Here is a 15,276-nt window from a genome sequence, read left to right as displayed (position 1 = left end):
CACTACCCTACCTTGTACTTCTTTTATTACCCCATCCATGTAAAGATTGAACAATCATGGAGACATGACACATCCCTGTTTCAACCCAACTTTCAAAGAGAAAAATTCACTTAGTTCACCATCCACACGCACTGCAGGCTTCGCACCATCGTACATACTCTTCACAGCATTCAACAACTTCCCATCTACTCCATATATTCTTAACACTTTCCACAATCCTTGTCTATCCACCCTGTCATATGCTTTCTCCAAATCCATGAAAGCCGCATACAACTTCTTTCCCATCTCTAGAAACTTTTCCATTAAAGATCTAAGAATGAATATCTGATCTACACAACCTCTTCCCTTCCTAAAGCCTCCCTGTTCTTCTCCAACTAATTTCTCTGTTCTTTCTCTAACTCTGTCAATAAGTATCCTACCATACAATTTTCCTATTATACTAAGAAGACAAATGCCCCTATGATTACCACACACTTCTTTTTCCCCTTTTCCTTTGTACAAGAGAATAATTATACCTGACTTCCAATCCTCCGGGACTCTACCTTCCTCCCAGGCCAATCTGCACATCTTCCACATCCATTCTACTACTATCTCTCCCCCATGTTTCAGAATTTCACCACACACTCCATCAATTCCTGGGGCTTTCCCCAATGTAACTTTCTTCATTGCTTCCACAACTTCTATCCTACTGATTTCTTCTTGTCTTCTCACCTCCCTCCTCCCAGCCATTCCCCAGCCACTTATACTCGCATTACTTCCATCCTCTATGTTCAACAATTCCTTAAAGTGTTCTCTCCATCTGCTCACTTTTTCTCCCTTCTCCACTAGTAATCTACCATTTGTATCTTTCACTCCCCTGCTAACTTCACTTCCACCCTGTCTTACTCTTTTCACCTCTTTCCAGAACATTTTCTTACAGTCCCTCCACTTTACACTCAAATTCCTTCCAAATTCCTCATCCACTCTCTTCTTACTCTCTCTTACTAATCTTTTCACCTCTCTCTTTCTTTCTACATATAACTCTCTCTTCCGCCTCTCAACTTCTTCCATGCCCCTATTTCTCATCCATTCATTGTATGCTTTCTTCTTTTGTGCCAGAGCCTGTTTCACCTCTTCATTCCACCACGCTGTTCCTTGCACTTTCAATTTGCGGTCTCACAGACATTTTTGTTGGAGGAGGTATGTAAAGATAGGCGAGACAAAAAAAAAATAAATAACATACGAAAATCAATCTCTCATCTTAAATGTCGAGACCAACTGCCTAGCCTCGGGCTCCTACGCTCCTCATGGGACAATGTTGGATTGGATGATGGATGAATGGATGGAAAGGCGATCGCTTTCCACTGCACTAACCTCCTCATATGACTTGCTGACACACACTGTCGTCAAAGTCAACAGTTAAAAAGGGTGCATTCTGGTTGCCAGATGCACGAGAAACATATCACAGGTAACGGTTGAATGAGTGAGGAGTGTGATTTGAAATACAGTGAGAGATGATGCATCATATCCGTGTCATAAATTTAAAGCTGCGTCGCGCCACTTTCATTTGCATGGTCTGTACGGTACTGTACTTTTTGTGTTTGAACGTCCCCGGTAACTGATACCCCGGTTCAGTGATGGGTTTTCCCAAATGCACCTCATTGTTATAATGGGGACCTAGTGTACTGTACCATTCCACTACGCAGTCTTCACAAATACTGTTCCACTATGCAGTCTTCACAAGTAGTAATACGTTTGGCTTGTATAATGCTCATAAATAGTTTGAACAGAACAGTCTTTGACTGTAACTACGGCATCACAGTAATATGTGGAATTCCATGGAAGGACGGCCAACCATCCAAAAATTGTGAAATGGATCTACAATTTTCAGAAAGTCCTGTGGCCTAGATCACATGTTTTTCTATCTATCTATCTATAGCCCGACGCCCTAATACCACAAAGGGTGGCCGCAGACAAGGCGCCTCCAAGTCGCTCTGTCACCCACCATTTGACTGCCCTACCCCCCAGCTCACCCCCTCCCTCATATACCTCTCAACTCCATCCTTCCACCTCATCCTCGGTCTACCCCTCCCTCTCCCTCCCACCACCTCACCTACATACACCCTCTTAGTCAGTCTTTCATTCTCCATTCTCTCCACATGTCCAAACCACCTCAGTGTATTTCTCCTAATCTTCTCAACCACATCCACATTCACCCCACAACGCTCCTTCACTTCTTCATTCGTCAACCTGTCCCTCCATGTCACTTCACATGCCCCTCTCAAGTAACTCATTTCCACTGCTCACACTCTTGACTTGTTCCCCTCTTGCAAGGTCCACGTCTCGCTTCCATACGTCAGGGTAGGGATCACAATACTATCATGCAGTGACTTCTTAACTTCCTCCCTATTTCTCATCACTGCTTTCAGTAAACCAACAACCTTCCTTCCCTGCTGTACCCTTTCACGCACCTCATCCCCCAAAGTTCCATCCTTACTCATCACACTACCCAAGTACAGTACAGTACCCTCGCGTCCAGCACGCGTTAGTCCAGCACGATTCGAGTCCAGCACGGTGAGCAATTAATTAGTATTATTTAATACAATTTAATTACTGCAACACGAGTGTGTTAACATAACACGCACAGAGCTCCGAGAAGTGGGCCAAATCCGCAGAGTTCACTCTAGCACGATCACCCCCGGTCCAACACGGCCATACTGGACATTCCCATGATGATGATAGCCAGTGAAAAACTTCTGATTAAGTAGCCTTCCCCACCCGCTATCGTGACGTGATCGTGATGCCGCCCAATTAAAAACGCTTCTGGTGTCACGTGATGTTTTGTTTACATTTCTCCCGCCACAGAGCCACTCAGTTGCATAATTGCATTGGAAGGTGCTTTTTTCTTGCTGCATTTTCTGCCCTTGTTACTGCATTTTACCCTGCTTACGATGCCTAGGAAGCCTTCTGAGAACCCCAAGAAGCGTCGGCACCTCCCTCAGGCCACCAAGCTAGAAAGCATCGAGAGGAAGAAGAAAGGGGAGAGGAAAGTTGACATTGCCAAGGCCTACGACATGAATGAAGCCAACGTGATCATAATAAAAAAACTTAAGATCCTGGCAGCCGAAGGCTATCACACGGCACTTCATACCAGGTTTGCCGAGGATACGATGGTAAATCGGAACAGTAACGTGGTAAAATTGCCGACGATACCACGGGCATTTGGAATTCATCTGGATGGATTCCTGCCAAGGATACGATGGGGAAAACAGTGTGACCAAAACCCAGGCGACTCGACAGAGAATGTATTGTACTACAGCATTGAACATTTAGCCTGACACTGAATACATATTAATATTTTAGAATAAATATCAATCGTTTTGAATCCCTTCTCATTGGCGTGCGTACCAGTTTATAAACAAAGTTGCTTCTCCTTATTCTCTACCGAGTCAGTGACAGTGATCACTTTCCACAGTCACGAGACGGGGCTCTGGGAACAGTGTGAGAAGCATGCACTTTGCCGAGGCTTAATGGACGAAGATAGTGATTCTGAGTGTGATTTTGAAGGATTTATGAGGGAGGTTTGATTTCGAAGGATTTATGAGGGAGGTTGAGGAGGAGCAACAGCCATTACCCGCTAGTGACGCCAGCAGCCATCCTCCGGGGGCCCAGTAGGACTAACTACCGCCTTGGATACCACCTTCCATTCCCAGCAAGCCCACCAACACTATCCTAAAAGGTTAGTTATCATTCATAGCACAGTACCATTTATTATAATTACAATAGTACCAATATATGTGTAGGTATATGGTAGGTATTTAGGGTGACTTTTCCGAGGGTTGCTGACATAATTCATTTTTCCCCATAAGCTCTATTGTTAGTCCAACACGTTTTTGGTCCAACACGTGACCCATGCATGACAATATTACCGTGCTGGACGCGAGGGTACGGTACTTGAATGCACTCACATTCTCCATATCCTCGCCATCCAACGTCACTGTACATTCTGTGACTTCATTCCTCTCAAACACCATAACTTTCTTTTGTTTACATTAACTTTCTGCTTCCTTCTCCTCCACACTGTCCCAAACTCATTCACCAAACCTCGCAACTCCCATTCATCTTCACGCAACAATACTGTATCATCAGCAAACAGCAACACCGGAATCTTCCAAATCTCACCCTCATTCATTAGAGCCATCCCCACATTCACTGCCCTGCCTTGCACCTCCTTTACAACCCCATCCATGTATATATTAAACAGCCATGGAGACATCACACAACCCTGTTTCAGTCCCACATTGAGTTCAAAGAACTCACTCAGCTCACTATCCACTTGCACTGTAGCCCTAGCTCCTTCGTACATACTCTTCACAGCACTCAGCAGTTTCCCCTCCACTCCATATATTCTTAATACCTTCTACATACCTTGCCTATCTATTCTGTCATAAGCTTTCTCTGAGTCCATGAAGGCAGCATACACTTTCCCTTCTCTAAATACTTCTCCACTAAACATCTTAGAACAAATATCTGATCTACATACCCTTTTCCCTTCCTAAATCCCCCTTGTTCTTCTCCAACTAGCTCCTTTGTCATATGCCTAACCCTATCAATGAGTATTCTACCATATATTTTACCAGTCACACTAAGAAGGCAAATACCCCTATGGTTACCACATACTTCTCTCTCTCCTTTTCCTTTGTATAAAGGAACAATTATACCTGATTTTCAGTCCTCTGGAACCCTTCCCTCTTCCCAAGGCAATCTACACAACTTCCATATCCACTCCACAACAGTCTCACCCCCCATACCTAAGCATTTCACCACACACTCCATCAATTCCTGGGGCCTTTCCCAACTTAATCTTCTTCATTGCTTCCACTACTTCCACCCTACTGATCTCTTCCTCCTCTCATCTCTTCTTCTCCCAGTCATTCCCCAACTACTTATACTCGCACTGCTCTCACTTTCTACATTCAACAAATCCTCAAAGTGCTCCTTCCATCTCCTCGATTTCTCTCTCTTCTCCACCAACAATCTATTATTCCTATCTTTCACTCCCCTACTATTTCCCCTTTCACACAGCCTTACTTCTTTACCTCCTTCCAAAACAATTTCCTACTCTCCCTCCATTTCACACTCAGATTCCTCCCAAACTCTTCATCCACTTTCTTCTTACTCTCCTTCACCAGTCTCTTCACCTCCCTTCTCCTGCTCACATATACCTCTCTCTTCTCTCTCTCATCTTCTCCTCTACCTCTACTCGCTAACCATTCACTATATGTCTTCTTCTTTTGTTCCACAGCTTGTTTCACCTCATCATTCCACCGTGCTGTCCCTTGCACACCCTTGCATCTCTTCCTCACTCCACAAACTACCTCACACGCTGCGCCTATCTCTTCCGTGAATATCTTACATACGTCTTCCACCCCTTCCATCTGCTGTAGCTCATATCTTCCCAATCTTTCTTCCACTATGCTCTTATACTCTGCCATTTTCTCACTATCTTGCAAAATCTCCACTCTTCTCACAGGAGCTGCTTCCTTCTGTCTTCCCCTTCGTCTCCTCAACCATTTTCTTTGCAGCATTATCTTGGCCATCACTAATTGATGGTCAGAGATTCCATTCCCCCATCCTCTCCACACTTGTCTTCTCATTCGCTTATCCACACACACGTAGTCTATCATTGCTTTTCGTTCAACAAGTTCACCATCCATCCTTCTCATTACTCTCCATGTATACCGGTGGATCATCTTATGACTAAAGTATGTGTTGGCTATTGCCAACCCCTTACCAGCACAGATGTCCACCAAAGCACTACCATTCCCACCTACTTCACCTGGTACACCCCACTGACCAACCACTCCATCCACTCGTACATTCCCAACTTTGCCATTCATGTCTCCAATCAAAAGAACTCTCTCTCTCTCCTCTCAAATTTGTTCATACATGCTTCTACTCTCGCCCAAAACTCATCTTTCACTCTTGCCACTCGGTCCTCTGTCGGAGCATACACACATACAATCGCCCACGCTTGTATACCTACTTTCATCCTCACCCATACAGTCCTTGCACCCACTGTTCCATACTCTCTTATATTCTCCTTCCACTTCTTACTTATCATCAAACATACTCCCTCTCTTGCCCTCTTATTCTCATTACCTCCCGCACATATACCTCAACGATATTCCCATTCTCTCACCCTTTCACATTGCCATTTTGTTTCAGTCAGGCCACATATATCCACTTTTGCATCCTCAAGCACCTGAACAATCTCTCTCTCTCTCACTTCATCATTCACTCCTCTCACATTCCATGTTCCGACCCTCAGAATGTCCTTTGTCCGTTCTGAAGTCGTCAACGTATGGTCCGTCCTGGTCCGAAGCACTTTATTTGCTTGTTTAGTTAGTTCTTTTTATGGGGTGGGGCACTAACCCACCACCAACCCTTTTAGTCGCCTCGTACGACAAGCAGGGATACTGGAGGTGTATTCTTGAGACCCCCCTACCCCCAGGGAAGGTAATGACGAACGTGTCAAATCAGTGTTTTGAGATAAACAGTGTTAAAAATTTGTTTCATTGTAGCTCATTAACAGTAGCCTGATTTCAGTAAACAATGTCTCAAAAAACAGAGCTGGTAAGATACTTTAAGACACATGAGAATAAAATACAAAATATATGATAAATCATGTTATAATGCTGTTCAGTTATTAACCCCATACCATTCTACCCCTGTGGAAAAAAGAAAAAAAAAAAAAATTTGAAAATAACCAAAAATATGAAAAGGACAATCACCAACCCATGTACAGTAGTGGTGCATGTATTTAAGTGCTGTGGGGGGTGTGAGGATAACAGTAGTCTAGTGTATTGTCGGTCTACTGCCTTCCGTTCATCATTAACTTGTTTTTGATAAGGGCCAGTGCCTTGCTTGTCAGTTTCCACTGATCCGGCTACAGTCACTTTGTCGAGTACTGAACAAACTCTATGCTCACCTAAACCATGAACACTGATTGACAAACATCATAAGTCACATTAGCATACCGGTACTCAACACAATAACTAATCGTACATGACTTGCTTGTTTTATGGCCCTTTACATGAGGCTGCTTCATAGCAACACTTTTCACATGACTGGCAAAGTAACTGGTCTGTCTGGTATAATCTCTCATTGCCTAAAAAGCTGTAACTAGATCATTTACTTCATTCATTGCCCAAGTTTTTGAAGCAGCTGAGCCACACTTCCAAGAAGGACCATTTTTCCTAGCTGGCTTTTCCTTTTTTATGCCATAACTCATGTATACATCCCCAGCATTTTGTTTTTGCTTGCCAACTGCATGTTTCCAAAAAGATGAATTACGTTTCCACTTCATGTTTTCACTTCTGCGTATGCTTAGGGACTTCCTGCTTGTTATCACTATGTTAGTCACTCATGTTGCAATGTAAATCACTGTAAATTTGAGGTGAAAATAATGTAATAAACCAAAAACACGTGTGTGTGTGGCTTACAGTGTAAACAGAACTGGGAAGGGCAGGATCTGACCACATCCATGAGCCAACACACCCACAAAACATAGCTGCTGATTGGCTGTGAGTGTGACATCATCATGAGACCCACTGCTCATTGGCGGCCTGGAGGAGTGCTTGCTGACGTTTATCTTTCTTCCACTACACCTTTCCTTGGGAGACACACAGGCCACGAGTACCAACCTGCAGCATGTTGGGACAAGAATCCCCTTTGTTGTATAGGACTTTCGACCATGTTGTAAAGACGAACATGCTGTGAAAATGTTTCCACTGGATAGAAAAATGGCAGACGAGTGTGTTGCGACCTAAAGCTTAATTTTAGATGTTTGGCACGTTTGTCGTTATTCAACTAAATGCCACAAATACAGTTTGGTCATGCAATACAGTAGGGTTGCGTCAGGTGAAAAGCTGTTGCATAATGATTTATTGTATAGTGATGTTGATATAGGTTCAGTGGGGTAGTAGTAGTACTAGTAGTAGTTGTTCCCTAGACAGTCTGGCTGAACAGTCCCGAGTCTCTAAGGAAGGCCACGGCTGAGACCGGGCTTTCCCACAGAGCTCTCAGGGAGTGTATGTTGTGTTGTTGGCGTAGGTGATTGTGTGCAATGCAGTCTTCCATAATGTGCTTCATAGTATGGGAAGCTGTGTTACATTCTGGACAGGCATCAGTGACGGAGTCATCCAGCCTCTTCTGATAACTCAAGAGCGCTGGATGATGCCCGCATCTCAGCCTGGCCAGGTGGACCCTGTCCTCACGAGGGAGATAGGATTCAGAAGGGTGGATATCAGGAGGCTGTGCATGGAGCTGTGTGTTGTCTTCGAGTGACTGAATGGAGTGGAGAGTGATTTGAGTATGGATGTGCTTCTGGAAGCTGGTCTGAGGTGGGCAAGGGGGGAGGGATGGCAGTATTTGGTATGATATCGTGTGCTGGTTTTGATGTTCCTTGGTGTGTGTGGATGTGCTGCCATGTAGTGTAGTGGATGGTGTGGGTTTGTGGAGGCTGCAGTGAGAATTTGGGTGCCTCTCATGTCTAGATGATCCTTGACTTAGGGGACTTTGATTTCTTGGTGTAGGTGGTCTATGGGTATAGTAGCTGTGCAGCCCATGATTATTTCTAGTGCCTTGTTGTTGTAGTGTGTTTTAGTGAGGTTAGAAGCCTAAGCAGGGCTTGCATAATTCATCACTGAACGTATTTGGTGTTTGTTTACTGTGGTGGTGGTTTCTTTGTTGTGTCCAAATGTTGTATGGGCAAGTGACCTCAGTGCATTAAGTCTTGGTGTTAACTGATCTTTAATATTTGTGATGTGTTATTTAAATGACATTGATGTATGTTACGCCAAGGATTTTGTGTGTGTGTGTGTGTGTGTGTGTGTGTGGTTGGGGAGTGTTGTTTATGGTGAAGTGTGGAGTGTGACAATGTTCTGCTGTCCAGTTTGTGAGAAGGGTCACTGTAGAATTGGCTGGGGCTATTTTGAGCCTGTTTGTGGTGAACCATTCGTGCAGTGTTTTGAGGTAAGGTTGGAGGATGTGTGCGGCTGTGTTTACATGTTGGTGTGTACATGTAAGTGTTATGTTGTGCGCATAGGAAGCTGTGTGTATTTGTGATGTGTGGGGCGTGGATATGTCGTGCATATATAGGTTAAAGAGACTAGGGGACAAAACAGATCCTTGGAGGACGCCATTTGTGAAGTTTCTGATGTTCGAAGATTGACCGGCAAATGTTACGTATGCACATCTGCCTGCTAAATAGATTGTCAGCCATCTTTTTGTGTTAGTGTGCATGTTTGTGTTGAATATTTTGTTTGTGAGGTTGTGGCGGGGGATGGCATCAAAAGCTTTGCTAATGTCTAGTGTGACTTGGAGTGTTCTGTGTGATGGGCTGGGTGAATTCATGCCATCTAAAACTCTGTGTAAGGTCTGTAAGAAGAGTGTTTATGGAGTGTAGTGGCCTACAACCGTGTTGTGATGGGGCTAGGGGGGTGTGAGGTGTAACTATAGTAGTGGTGCATGACTCTGAGGTTGTTATTATCGTACCCTGGCAACCTACCCATCAACAATGCGTCTGATTTCGTGTATGAGACGCGTGTGATTCGTGTATAATAATATTTGTATATAACATTCGTGCTTAACCCGCGCCGTCCCGGCGACGTGAATTAACGCGGCAACATTGCAAGGTCCCTAATTTGCACAATTTTCAATTTTCGCGAGTGATTTCGCGAGTGATTTTTGGCATGTATACACGGGACACCTTCCTCTATTCCTCTACAAGATGCCAAGCAGGAACAGTGCCTTACACCGCATAATCTCTCCCTTCCCCCCTGCACGCCATTGTCTCGGCAATTCACCTGTTACCAGTGACCTTGCCAATAAAGACATTCTGGGCCAGAGTGATTCCCCAATCGATGACAATGTGGAGGACAAAGTTTACACAGCATTACAGGAAGAAACAGTCAGAAATGATGATCAGGTAATGTGGGAAAAAAAAGGTCATGAATGGTGATGAGTTAGTGAGTGAAACAATGCTTATAATGCCTATATTACTGTTTGAAAACCAATATACTCTTGTACTACATATAAATTCGTACCAAGTAAATAAATAAATACTGTTTATGAGTGGATAAAATAGTTACCCTCCCATAGAACTCGTTTTCTTTGGTGCCAGCCTGTTAGAAAACCCAGTCAGGTAAGGAAGTACTCGCACCTAAATCCGGTATTTTAAACCTCAGGTGAGTGATTTCTCTATGAATTTTTGATGTTTCTCACCAAAAGCGGATGTTTGAGCCAAAAAAAAAAGGTCCAAAAACGTCGGGATGGGGCGGGTTAATAATATGATACAAAGTCAGATGCACATTTTAATGGTAGGTTGCCAGTGTACGAGAATGACAACCTCAGAGTCATGCGCCGCGACTATAGTTGTAATACCAGTCGTTCAGTGACTTCTATTGGGTGCAGAGGAGTGTGACGGAGCTATGTGAGGAAGGTAACGTGGGGTCTTTGTTGGGTTTGGGGATAGTGATGATAATGCCATGCTTCCAGATGTTGGATACAGTGAGTCTTCGATATACAAAAGGGATAGTGACCAAAAGAAACTTTCGTAATTTGAAATTTCGTATATCGGAACGATTTTCCCCATTGAAATATACATACTGTATAAATGGGGGATGCATCCCAGGACCCCTTCGGACCCCCCCCCAAACTTAACCCCCCACTATTTTGAAGTAAGCAATACCTGTATACAATTGTAGAGAAAGAAGTGGCCATATTCTTTCTTGTACATCTCCATTTTCTTCGTCACAGTCCCAGCGGTGGAAGCTGCAAGGCCTAAAGCACACCCAATCTCCGAGACTCCCTTCCCCTCCTCATGGGGTCTTATAATTTCCAGTTTCCTTTCCAGAGTTAGAGTACGGTGCTGCTGCTTCTTTGCAGCGGGCTCCCCCAATGCTGGAGATGATGCAGGGGCTTGGGAGGCAGAGTGAAACAATACGAAAAGGTGAAGAGCTGTGAAAATATCCTCACGTACAGCGAAGCCGCAAGGAGAGGAGGGACGTGGACTCAACTGAGAAGTGCGCTAAAATTTGTTTACCAGAGAGGGGTTAATTCGTTTTCTCTTGGCAAGCGAGCACGGTGCACATTTTGAATTTTTCATACAGTACTCCATAAACCCCTTCATAGCTGCCGGCCTTGAACGACACTTTACTGTTTCGGTGTCAGTGACATTGAGTTAGGGCATCCTATAAAAAACAGCGAACAATTATGGGAAGAGAACGAAGGTCACTGGAGTGTTTACACGACCCTGCTCTACCATCCCAAGCAGTCAGGCGTTCTCTTTACTTGAGAAGTACTCTCTGATATTTACATGCTTATGTTACATGTGCCCTAATTTTGAGTAAGTTTCTTTCAGCAAGATAACATAATTTACCACCCTCAAAATAGTCAGGAAAATACAGACGACAAACTAGAGGAATATGAACTGAATCGGTAAGGTCTTTAGGCTGTATGCTTACACGAAAGATTATGGATTGTACAATTTTAAGAGACGATATGGAACAAAAATGTTTGCTAATCAGAACAAAAAATTACTCTTTCCTCCCACATGTTCTCGTAGGTTAGAATTCAGTTTCACATTCTTCGTTCGGCATCGCTCTTCCCAACATATTTCTGACCGACGGAGCACAGTTATTTCTGCTCCTTAGTGTACATTTACTGCTCATTCTTTTGTTTGTTCTTATGTATGTGTGTGAAAGAGAGAGGACAGATACAAACAATAATGTATTCCATTATTGCTTTCATAGATGCTGGCTTTGAACAACACCTTACTGTACCGGTGTCAGTGACATTGAGTTAGGGTGAGCTATAAAAACTGTGAGCAATTATGGGAAGGGAAAGAGGGTCACTGGTGTGTTTACACAACCCTACTCTACCATCCCAAGCACTCAGGCGTTCACAGTTCACTTCATCCCAGATGTTTTCGTTGATGTGTACATGTTAATGTAACAGGCATCCTTATTTTATTAATTCTTCACGAATCATAGCAAATCACAATATGGGTTTAGGGGAGAAAATTAAAATAATAAAAAAAGCCAGGTGTGCCAGACGAGTCTTTTCACATATGTAAGAAAAAGAAATTGATTTTAGAACTTTGAAAAAATGATCCCAAGGCCAACCACGGGAACACGCAAATTTCTGAACCCAGAGTCAGGGGGCTAAACATAGCCTTTATTTTAAGCAGTAAAAGCACCTTACCATATCAGTTCTTCCTGATAGTCTGTTATATTTTTCAAATTATTTCTGGGTTAGTAAATACAGTAAACGTTTCTTGTTAAATCTGTTTCCCCGTCATTTTCAGCTGTTCTGGTGTGACAACTCTTGTTTATTTTGTTTAAATAATGGCGGAAGGGACTGTTCTTCCCTAAGTGTTTAACTAAACCAGACCTAACCGAGCTTATCTGCCCCTAATAATTTAACCTAATCTAACCTCCAGTTGGGAAATTGGGAAATGATATCCATATTTGAGCACGTTGAGTTTCTTCCACTGCGCTGGAAACAATCGTAGGGGAAAGTGACGATAATAACAGGGATCAAATTTTTCAGCAAGAAAAAGTAATTTGCCGAACTGAAAGTTGTCAGAAAATTACAGAAACAAGCTGTAGGATTATGAATTGAATTGGTTAGGTCATTCTGCTGCTTCAAATGTACAATGAGAGACACAAGTATCTTCCCAAAGTCCGACGGAAACAAGGTGGAAAATCAAACCATTTGAAACACGCACTAGTAGAAACAGGGTTTTCATTGTATTTCGCCTGGTGTAAATTTTCTTCAGACAGAACTGGGAAGAAAGTTGTGTCTTTCATTGTACATTTACCGGTAAATAAATCAATCTAACAGTACTTGTGTTTTATTTCCGCCAGATTAATCGCGATTTCAGACTGTTCAGGCACCTCTTCACATCATATAGTCTGGATAATTGGGCTATCTGTGTATATCCTTTCGTATCGATTTTCGTATAAATGAGACAGATATTTTCGTATTGTGAAAATTGTCCTATATTCATCGCTTTCGTACCATCGAAAATTTGTACTTCGGGTTTTCGTATTTCGAAGGCTCACTGTATAATGTTGTGTGAGTAGCTGTAGTTCGATATGTTGGTGAGTGCTTGTATGCCTTGTGGTTCAAGGTGTTTAAGGTGTATGTTGCTTATGTTGTCTGGTCCACAGGCAGACGAGTGCTTAAGGTTGCTAATGATGTGCTTCGTCTGGTTGTAAGTGAAAGGTGCGAAGTCTGAGTCTGTGGGGAACTGTCTCTTGCGTCAGATGACACGTCATTCGTCGCGATGGGGGTTTAGATGACTGACTTGTGAAAAGTGATTGATGAGAGTGTGTGCTTGTTGCTTGTTTGAAGGTATGGTGTCTGTTGTTGTGATGGCAGCGTGTCATTGGGTAGTGTTGCTGTTGGAGAGTGTGATGCTGTTTAGTGTTTTGCAGAGCTTGGTAGTGTTTGTTTTGTTATCAAGTGTTTGGAGATAATTATTCCAGTTTAGTGTTTGCTGCTCTGATATTTTATTGTTTATCTGAGTGTAAGAGGGAAGTGGAGGAACGATTGGGCACATATGAATTGGAGCACATGGGGGATGTGGAAGGTGTGTGCAGGAAATTCACAGAAGAAATATGTGCAGCATGTGATGTGGTGTGTGGGATGAAGAGAAGACGGAGGGGGGTGCAAGGAACAGTGTGGTGGAATGAAGAGGTGAGACAGGCTGTGGCACAAAAGAAGAAAGCATACAATGAATGGATGAGAAATAGGGGCATGGAAGAAGTTGAGAGGTGGAAGTGAGAGTTATATGTAGAAAGAAAGAGAGAGGTGAAAAGATTAGTAAGAGAGTAAGAAGAGAGTGGATGAGGAATTTGGTAGGAATTTGAGTGTAAAGTGGAGGGACTGTGAGATAATGTTCTGGAAAGAGGTGAAAAGAGTAAGACAGGGTGGAAGTGAAGTTAATAGGGGAGTGAAAGATAAAAATGGTAGATTACTAGTGGAGAAGGGAGAAAAAGTGAGCAGATGGAGAGAACACTTTAAGGAATTGTTGAACATAGAGGATAAAAGTAATGCGAGTATAAGTGGCTGGGGAATGGCTGGGAGAAGGAGGGAGGTGAGAAGACAGGAAGAAATCAGTAGGATAGAAGTTGTGGAAGCAATGAAGAAAGTTAAATTGGGGAAAGCCCCAGGAATTGATGGAGTGTGTGGTGAAATGCTGAAGCATGGGGGAGAGATAGTAGTAGAATGGATGTGGAAGATGTGCAGATTGGCCTGGGAGGAAGGTAGAGTCCCGGGGGATTGGAAGTCAGATATAATTATTCCCTTGTACAAAGGAAAAGGGGAAAAAGAAGTGTGTGGTAATCATAGGGGCATTTGTCTTCTTAGTATAATAGGAAAAGTGTATGGTAGGATACTTATTGACAGAGTTAGAGAAAGAACAGAGAAATTAGTTGGAGAAGAACAGGGAGGCTTTAGGAAGGGAAGAGGTTGTGTAGATCAGATATTCATTCTTAGATCTTTAGTGGAAAAGTTTCTAGAGAAGGGAAAGAAGTTGTATGCGGCTTTCATGGATTTGGAGAAAGCATATGACAGGGTGGATAGACAAGGATTGTGGAAAGTATTAAGAATATTTGGAGTAAATGGGAAGTTGTTGAATGCTGTGAAGAGTATGTATGATGGTGCTAAGGCTGCAGTGCATGTGGATGGTGAACTGAGTGAATTTTTCTCTTTGAAGGTTGGGTTGAAACAGGGATGTGTCATGTCTCCATGGTTGTTAAATCTGTACATGGATGGGGTAATAAAAGAGGTACAAGGTAGGGTAGTGGATGTTGGAGTGGCCCTGGTGAGCGAGGGTAGTATTTGGAAAATCCCTGTACTGTTGTTTGCAGATGATACTGTGTAGTTGAGTGAAGACAAAGGAGAGCTGCAAGGCTTGGTGGATGAGTTTGGGAGTGTGTGTAAGAAACGGAATCTAAAGGTGAATGTAGGGAAGAGTAAAGTGATGGTCTTTGAGAGAGGTGAAGTCAGTGAATGTACAGAGGTTGGATGGTGAGGAATTGGAAAATGTGAGTACGTTTAAGTACTTGGGTAGTGTGATGAGTAAGGATGGAGGTTTGGAGAGTGAAATGCTTGAAAGGGTGCAGCAGGGAAGAAAGGTTGCTGGTTCTTTGAAAGCAGTGATAAGAAGCAGGGAAGTGAGCATGGAAGTGAAAAAGTTGCTGCATGACAGTATTGTGATACCAA

The sequence above is a fragment of the Coenobita brevimanus genome, chromosome 20, assembly GCF_032717465.1.
Source record: "Coenobita brevimanus isolate Jiangsu-jjx chromosome 20, ASM3271746v2, whole genome shotgun sequence".
NCBI classification, from domain to species: domain Eukaryota; kingdom Metazoa; phylum Arthropoda; class Malacostraca; order Decapoda; family Coenobitidae; genus Coenobita; species Coenobita brevimanus.
The sequence above is the reverse complement of the archived record's forward strand: the minus strand, read 5'-3'. Positions refer to the sequence as shown.